The following is an 8380-nucleotide window of genomic DNA, read 5'->3' as shown; positions in this document are numbered from 1 at the left end:
CAGTCATAGAAGAGGCTCCTCTGCCTGCAGACAGGGGAAGGAAGAGTAGAAATTACTTTGTCTTATAGCCCAAGTGCCAGGTTAGCTACAGTAAAACAGAAGAGCAGGTAAATATTGAGGATTCTATACTTCAACCTCTGGCTCCCAGATAGCATCTATGGACCCATTCATGGCTAGGGCAACTTGCCATCCTGGAGGAAGAGACACAAACCTGGCTGGCTTTGCCACCTATTAGTCATAGAGCCCTAGGTCTTTGAGCGAATTTATATGGTAGCTAAGGAGTGGTTACAGTGGGCCTTGGGTGAGACCAAGTTGTGTGCCTGCTTCAGATATGGACCAGCACAGTCCCAGTGGTGATGACCACAGGGGTGCTTATGCTACCCCAACCCCAGCACCACATGCCTCAGCACAGAAAAAGAGACTGTTGGTTTGGGAGAAAGTAAGGGAAGGGAACAAGAGTCTTTATAAACCAAGAGAATTTTTCTTGATGTTAATCCAAGACCACCAAGGCCGTACCTCTATGTGTTTGCATAAACTACTGTGTTATTGGGTTTGAGGCCCAAGTCTCCCAAACCTGGAAAATTTTCCCAGAATTCTTGGGTACAAACAAGCTCAGGCTGTGAAGACTACAATAAAGGCTGAACTCTGCAATGCCCAGCTATAGATGAACATCTACAAGTATCAAGAGCATCTAGGAAAACATGACCTCACCAAACAAGCTAAATAAGGCACCAGGGACAAATCCTGGAAAAACAGAGATATGTGACCTTTCAGACAGGAAATCCAAAATAGCTGGTTGAGGTAATTTAAATAAATGCAATATAACACAGAGAAGGAATTCAACATTCTATCAGATAAATTTAACAATGAGAGTGAAATAAAAAGAATAAAGCAGAAATTCTGAAGTTAAAATGAAATTTGCATACTGAAGAATGCGCCAGAATTACTTAAAAGTATTGATCAAGAAGATAGATTAGTGGACTTGAAGTTAGACTATTTGAAAATACAAAGTCAGAGGAGACAAAAAAAGAGTAAAAAGTAAAGCATGCCTGCAGAATCTCAAAAATGGCCTCAAAATAGCAAATCTAAGTTATTGGCCTTAACGAGAAGGTAGAGAAAGAGATAAGAGTTAAACATTTATTTAAAGAAATAATGTCAAATAATATTAAATAATTCCCCAACATTTGATAGCAACATTCGAGTATAAGAAGGTTATAGAACACTAAGCAGATTTAACCCAAAGAAGACCACCTCAAGGCACTTAACTGAACTTCCAAAGGTTAAGTATACAAAATGATTATAAAAGCAGCAAGAGAAGAGAAACAACATTCAGTAGAACTCCAATACATCTGACAGCAGACTTTTCAGTGGAAAATTTACAGGCTAAGAGAGTGGCATGACATATTCAAAGAGCTGAAGGAAAAAAAGACCTCTATTTTAGAATAATGTATCTGGCAAAAATGTCCTTTAAACTTGAAGGAGAAATAAGAACTTTTCCAGACAAATGAAAACTTATGGATTTCATTAACACCAGACCTGTCCTACAAGAAATGCTAAAGGGAGTTCTTAACCTGAAAAAAAAAAAAAAAAAAAGTGTTAGTGAGCAACAAGAAATAATGTGAAGGTAGAAAACTCACTAGTATTAGCACACAAAAAAAACATAGAATATTATAACATGGTAATCATGGTGTGCAAAAATCTCAAATAGAAAGAGTAAACAATAAGCCAATAAAAATTAATAGCTACAACATCTTTCCAAGACATAGACAGTAAAATAGGGAAGGAAGAGAAACAACAAAAATTTAAAAGAATGGCAATGAAGGCCGGGCGCAGTTGCTCACACCTGTAATCCCAGCACTTTGGGAGGCCGAGGTGGGTGGATCATGAGGTCGGGAGATCGAGACCATCCTGGCTAACATGGTAAAACCCTGTCTCTACTAAAAATACAAAAAATTAGCCGGGTGCAGTGGCGGGCACCTGTAGTCCCAGCTACTTGGGAGGCTGAGGCAGGAGAAAGGTGTGAACCCAGGAGGCGGAGCTTGCAGTGAGCCTAGATAGTGCCACTGCACTCTAGCTTGGGCAAAAGAGCGAGATTCTGTCTCAAAAAAAAAAAAAAAAAAAAAAAGAATGGCAATGAAGTTAAAGCGTAGAGTTTTTATTAGTTGCTTTGCTTATTTCTTTGTTTATGCAATCAGTGTTAAATTGTCCACAGTTTTAAATGATGTGTTATATTATTTTCAAGCCTCATGGTAATTTCCTATCAAAAAGTGTACCACAGATGTACAAAAAATAAAAAGCAAGAAATTAGATTATATTACAAGAGAAATCACCTTCACTAAAAGGAGGGCAGAGAGAAAGGAAAGAAGGAAAAGAGGACAAAAATTAATCAGAAAACAACAAAATGGCAGGAGTAAGTGCTTACTTATCAATAATAACATTGAATGTAAATGAACTAAATACTCCAGTCAAAAGACAAATAGTGGATGAATGGATAAACAAGACAATAGTCTGTGACCCACAAGAAAACATATTTTGCCCATAAAGATACATTTAGACTGAAAATAAAAGGATTGGAAAATGTATTCCATGCCAATAGAAACCAAAAAAAGAGCAGAAATAATTATAGTTATACCAGACAATAATAGATTTCAACAAAAGACTGTAGGAAGAGATGAAGAAAGTCATGATACAATAATAAAGATATCAATTCATCAAGAGGATATAATTAGAAATATATATGCACCCAACAGTAAAGCACCTAGATAAATGAAGCAAATATTATAAGAGCTAAAGAAAAAGACCTCAATACAATAATGGCTGGACACTTCAACACCCCACTTTAGTCGTTGGATAGATCATCCAGACAGAAAATCAACAAAGAAACATCAGACTTAAACTGTACTATAGAACAAATGAACCTAATATTTCCAGAAAATTTTATCCAACAGCTACAGAATACACTTTCTTCTCCTCAGCACATGGGTTATTCTCAAGCATAGACCATATGTTAGGTAACAAAACAAGTCTATGAACATTCAAAAAATTGAAGTAATATCAAGCATTTTTCTCTGACCACAATGGAATAAAACTAGAAATCAATAAATGAAAGGAATTTCAAAAACTGTAGAAACATGTGAACATTAAACAATACGCTCTTGAATGATCAGTATTTCAATAAAATGTTAAGAAGAAAATAGAAAAATTCCTTGAAACAAATGATAATGGAAACATAGCACAGAAAAACCTATGGAATACTGTAAAAGAGGTACCAGTATAAAAGAAAAATTTGTAACTGTAAGTGCCTACATAAAAACAGAAAATCTTTAAATAAATAACAATACATCTTAATTAACTAGAAAGAAAGGCCAAACCAAACCCAAAAATAGAAGAAAAGGAATAATAAAGATTAGAGCAGAAATAAAGTTGAAATAAAGAAAACAATACAAAAAATTAAACAAAAAGTTGATTTTTTGAAAAGTCAAACAACTGACAAACATTTAGACAAGCTAATAAAAAGCAGACAAGATACAAATCAATAAAATCAGAGGTGAAAAAAGAAACATTACAAGTAATGCTTCAGAAAATGTCCCTCTCCTGACACATGGGAATTATGGGAGCTACAATTCAAGACAAGATTTGACTGGACAAACAGCCAAACCATGTCACAGGTTTTGAAAAAAATTTATTCTAGCAGACCAGGCTTAAGAGAGATGAGCCCCTTGACCATCCCAAGGAAGAATGGTTAACAGATGCAAGTTGTTTTTTGCATCAGGAAAACAGGAGGGCTAGATATGCTGTTATCAATCAGCACAAGGTAGTCAAGGCACAAGCCTAGCTCACCTCTACCTCAGTTCAAAAAGCTGAGTTAATTGAACTTACTAGAGCCCTGTAGTTTGGAAAGGATTGAAAAGTTAACATTTACACTGATTCCAAGTATGCTTTTTATGTGTTTCGTGCTTATGCTGCAATTGGGAATGGGTAGGGACTTCTGACTACCAAGGGGTTTTCCATATAACATCACTCAGATTTTGAGCTTTTTAGAATGCTGCTTGGCTGCCAAAAAAAAGTGGCAATAATTAATTGCAGAGGACATCAAAAGAGAGGCTGATTGTGTAAAAGGAAATGCCCTCGCAGATGTGGCAACCAAGGCCCCTCACTGAAAGGACCAATTAAACTCATGGGCATGCTGGTCAGCATACATAGAGCTGGGCCAGAATACTCTGAGGAAGAAGAAAAATGGGCCAGGGATTGAAATTTAGTCCAGGGCCCCTCTGGCTGGCTGACTGATGGTAATAAATTACTAATGCCAAGTACCAATTATAGGAAAATAAGCACTTTCATGATTCTTTTCACCCTAGAATGGATTCTTTGTTTCAGTTAATGTCTCATTTGTTTATCAGGATAAATCTTTTCAAGACATTAAAACAGGTGACTCAGCCCTGTGAGCTTTATGCCTGAAATAAAGAGCCCAGCAATTTTCTCTTCTCCAGTTAAACTTGTCCAACCTCGGGGAACCTATCCAGGTGACGACTGGAAACTCTAATTTACTCAGATGCCTTTCTGTAGGAGATTCAAATATTTGCTAATGCTTACCGATACATTCACTGGTTAGATCAAGGCATTCCCCATTCTACCTGAAAAGTGTTTACCGGAAGAAATAATTCCTCAGTATGGGTCATCTAAGAGCTTGCAAAGTTACAATGGCCCATCTTTCACAGCAGGCGTATCCCAACACCTATTCTTAGCTTTAGGAATCCAGTATCACCTTAACTCTGTGTGGGGACCGCAGTCCTCTGGAAAGGTGAAAGGGCTCATTATATTCTAAAGAAGACTCCAGCTAAATCAGAGGCCTGTCTCTAATACTCATAGCTTACTGCGGGTTTGAGCTGCTCCAAAGGTAAACTTATAATTAAGTCCTGTTGAGTTAGCACATGGAAGGCCTCTCACAACGACAGATCTCCTAAGAGATGAAAGGACTCATCAATCACAAAAATATGTCATCAATCTAGGACAGGTGCAAAGGCACTCTGTGAATATGGAAACAAAAGCCTGCCTCTTTCACATGGGAGGAAAATTCAGTTTCAGCTCACCTTAGTTTTACTGAAGACATGGGAGAAAGTTTTCCAGCTGACCAGCTTTCCCCAACGTGGAAAGGACCAGAGCAAGGCCACCTGAACTCTCCAATAGACGATAAACTACAAGGGATTCACAGGCGGGTACCCCTGTGTGGAAGTAAAGCTGTTGCTTATTCTGGGAGCCCAATCCGAGGCTGGGGTAGGTGGGCGCAGGGCTAGTTAAGCTTTGGGGAAGCGCGGGCTAGGTCATTGCGCGTCTGCTCCTCCTGGTGTTTTTCCTGTCGCCCTAGTCCTGCTTTGGCCATGCAGGAGCTATACTCAAGCAGACGGAGCAGTGCAGGAACTAGGTCAGCGCCAAGGTTGGCTGCCGGTGCTCTGAGGGCCCAGCGCAGGCCTGCTGGGTGGCCGGGAAGATATTCGCAGTGACGGGGCTGGCGCCTCTGCTTTGGGGACCCTGGGCTCCCTGCCGTGACACGGTAGAGCTGGGCGGCTGGTAAGGCTGCCAGAGAGGACCCCCAGGGACACAGCGGTCTGGGGGTTGTGGGAGGGGGTGGAGGTGGGAGAGGGGCTAGGGTGCCTACAGCTCCTTGGCCTCCTTGGCTCACCCCTGGCCTGTCTGGCCCCTCTTGTCTCGCAGTTCTGGGAGGTGATCTCTGCTGAACATGCCATTGACTCCACTGACAGCTACCACGGGGACAGCAACTTGCATCTGGAGCGCATCAACATGTACTACAACGAGGCCAGCGGTGAGACCCCAGTCATTCCCCAACCGCCTTCCTGAGAATGGCGGCCCTCCCCTCGCTGATGCCCGCCCATCCCCCTCATGTGGCAGATAGGTAGCCCGCACTGTGCTCATGGATCTGGAGCCCGGCATCATGGACTCTGTGTACTCCGGGCCCTTCGGGTGGATCTTCAGGCTGGACATCTCCATCTTCGGTGAGCTGCAGGTGAGGACTGAGGTGCAGCTCCTTAGAGCAGCTCAAAATCAAGGAGTGCCCCAAGGTCATTGTTGTGGGAACTGTGGAGTCAAGGATCCTGAACACCCTTCTATCCTGAGTCACAAAATCTCCCTCTCCTAAACGGGCTTTGGGAGGAAGGCTCAGCTGTTTCCTCAAGGTGAGGAGCTGCTGATGTAATCTCCCCCATGGCTGCTGCCTTCCCTGGTAACCAGCAAGGAGGCACCTGCAGCATGGTCTGATGTTAGGCTGTCTCAGGTTTGGCTCCTGACTGAATTTCTAACAGGTGAGGCTGCTGTCCTGTAACTTTGGGGGAGGGGGTTTTATTTGCTCCACCTGCAGGGTGAATGATGCTTTCACCTTACATGTGACACTTGGTCCTTTTTGCATTGTGGTGACCAGTGATTACCGTATACCTGGCCATTGAGTGGCTGTACTTTCTTTCAGGTCAGTGTGAAGCTGGGAACAACTGGGCCAAGGGACACTACATAGAAGGTGCGGAGCTGATGGAGTGGGTGGTGGACGTTGTGAGGAAAGAGGCTGAAAGCTGTGACTGACTGCAGGGTTCCAGCTGACTCACTCTCCGGGTGGGGGGACTGGGTCTGGGATGGGTACCCTTCTCATCAGTAAGATCTAGGAGGAATACCCGGACCAGATCATAAACACATTCAGTGTCCTGTCCTCACCCAAAGTGTCAGATGCCGTGGTGGAGCCCTACAATGCCACCCTCTCAGTCCACCTGCTCATAGAAAGTGCAGATGAGACCTTTTGCATTGATAATGAAGCTGTCTATAACATGTGCCCCAGAAATCTAAAGCTGCCCACACCCACCTATGGTGACCTGAATCACCTGATGTCTGTTGCCATGAATGGGGCCACCATGTGCCTGAGCTTCCCAGGCCAACTGAATGCCAACCTGTGGAATCTGGCTGTGACCATGGTCCTGTTTCCCTGCCTGCACTTCATGCCTGGCTTTGCCTCACTCACCAGTCAGGGCAGCCAGCAGTACTGAGCCCTGAACCACCCAGTAGATGTTTGATGCTAAGAATATGATGGCTGCCTGTGACTCCCATCATGGCAGCTACCTAATGGTGACTGCCATTTTTCAGAAGTTGCATGTCCATGAGGGAGGTGGAGGAGCAAATGTTCAATATTCAACACAAGAATAGCAGCTACTTTACTGACTGGCTCCCCCACAATGTAAAAGCAGTCATCTGTGACATCCCACCCCAGGGACTAAAAATGTCAGCCACCTTCAGCAGCAACAACATGGCCACCCAGGAACTCTTCAAGCACGTCTCAGATCAATTCACAGCTATGTTCAGGCACAAGGATTTCCTGCACTGGTACATGGGTGAGGGCATGGATGAGATGGAGTTCACTGAGGCCGAAAGCAACATGATCTGGTTTGAGTACCAGCAGTGCCAGAATGCCTTGGCCAAGGAGTTTGAGGAGTGTGCTGAGGAGGAGGTGGCCTAGAACCTTTCTTTTCTGGGTAAAGGGGGGAAGCAGTGTGGATTCTTTAGTGTGTCCTGATAGCCATGTGTCACTACGTACTTTTCTTTGTGTCTTCACATCTCCTTTTGCATTTTAGACCATTTTTATAGGATGTGATTTTACCTAATAAAGCATTCACATAGTATCTGGTTTCACTTCCAACTTCATTCTATACCCTCTCTGTGTACTGCTGCCAGATGGGCATAGTGGTTCTGCAGAGCTGCAGCTGTCTTGGGCTTATCACATGCCCAGGAACAAGCATTCCAGTGGCTCCTGGAGGGGTCGACATGAGCTGTGGACATGGAAGGTAGGTTTCACATGAACTTGGGGCTGCCCTGGGTCTTGGGCAGCTAATTGGTGAGAAACCTGTTCCTAAAGGTTAAACCTTGGCTTATCCCATGTACCGAACTTCCAGGGGGACCAGCTGGCCCTCTGTTTCTGGAACTTTAAAAGTGGTTAGTGACCCCAGTGGACAATGTCCCCAACATCCCACCTCAGGGTATAAATGTGGTCAGACAGCTGGCCTTGGGCCAGCAATGAAGGGTGGGCAAGTAGGGCCCCAGTCACCCCCTCACTGTGGTGGCCTGGGTGTGTCTATGTGACCTCATTCTCTTCATGAGGTGGGCATGGGGTATCTGGCAGGCACTAGTGGGCAGGAATCAAGCCCACTGTGTAGTCACATGCAGTGAACCCCATGTAGAAGGGGATTAGGCCCTGGGGGTAGTAGATGGCAGTTGCTGGGCCTGTGTTCTCGGGGCAGTCTCTCTCCAAAGGCACAGATGGGGTTTCTAAACATGACCTGGGGAGACAGGTGGATGCTCACGAGTGCTGCTTTCCTCAACTGGCAACCAG

General features: G+C 43.7%; 1 pseudogene; it reads left to right on the top strand.

Moving 5' to 3' along the window:
* Positions 1-3039: 3039 nt before the first annotated feature.
* On the top strand, positions 3040-7510 carry LOC111529522 (annotated as a pseudogene).
* The last annotated feature ends 870 nt before the right edge of the window (positions 7511-8380 follow it).

The sequence above is a fragment of the Piliocolobus tephrosceles genome, chromosome 21, assembly GCF_002776525.5.
Source record: "Piliocolobus tephrosceles isolate RC106 chromosome 21, ASM277652v3, whole genome shotgun sequence".
NCBI classification, from domain to species: domain Eukaryota; kingdom Metazoa; phylum Chordata; class Mammalia; order Primates; family Cercopithecidae; genus Piliocolobus; species Piliocolobus tephrosceles.
The sequence above is the reverse complement of the archived record's forward strand: the minus strand, read 5'-3'. Positions and strand labels throughout refer to the sequence as shown.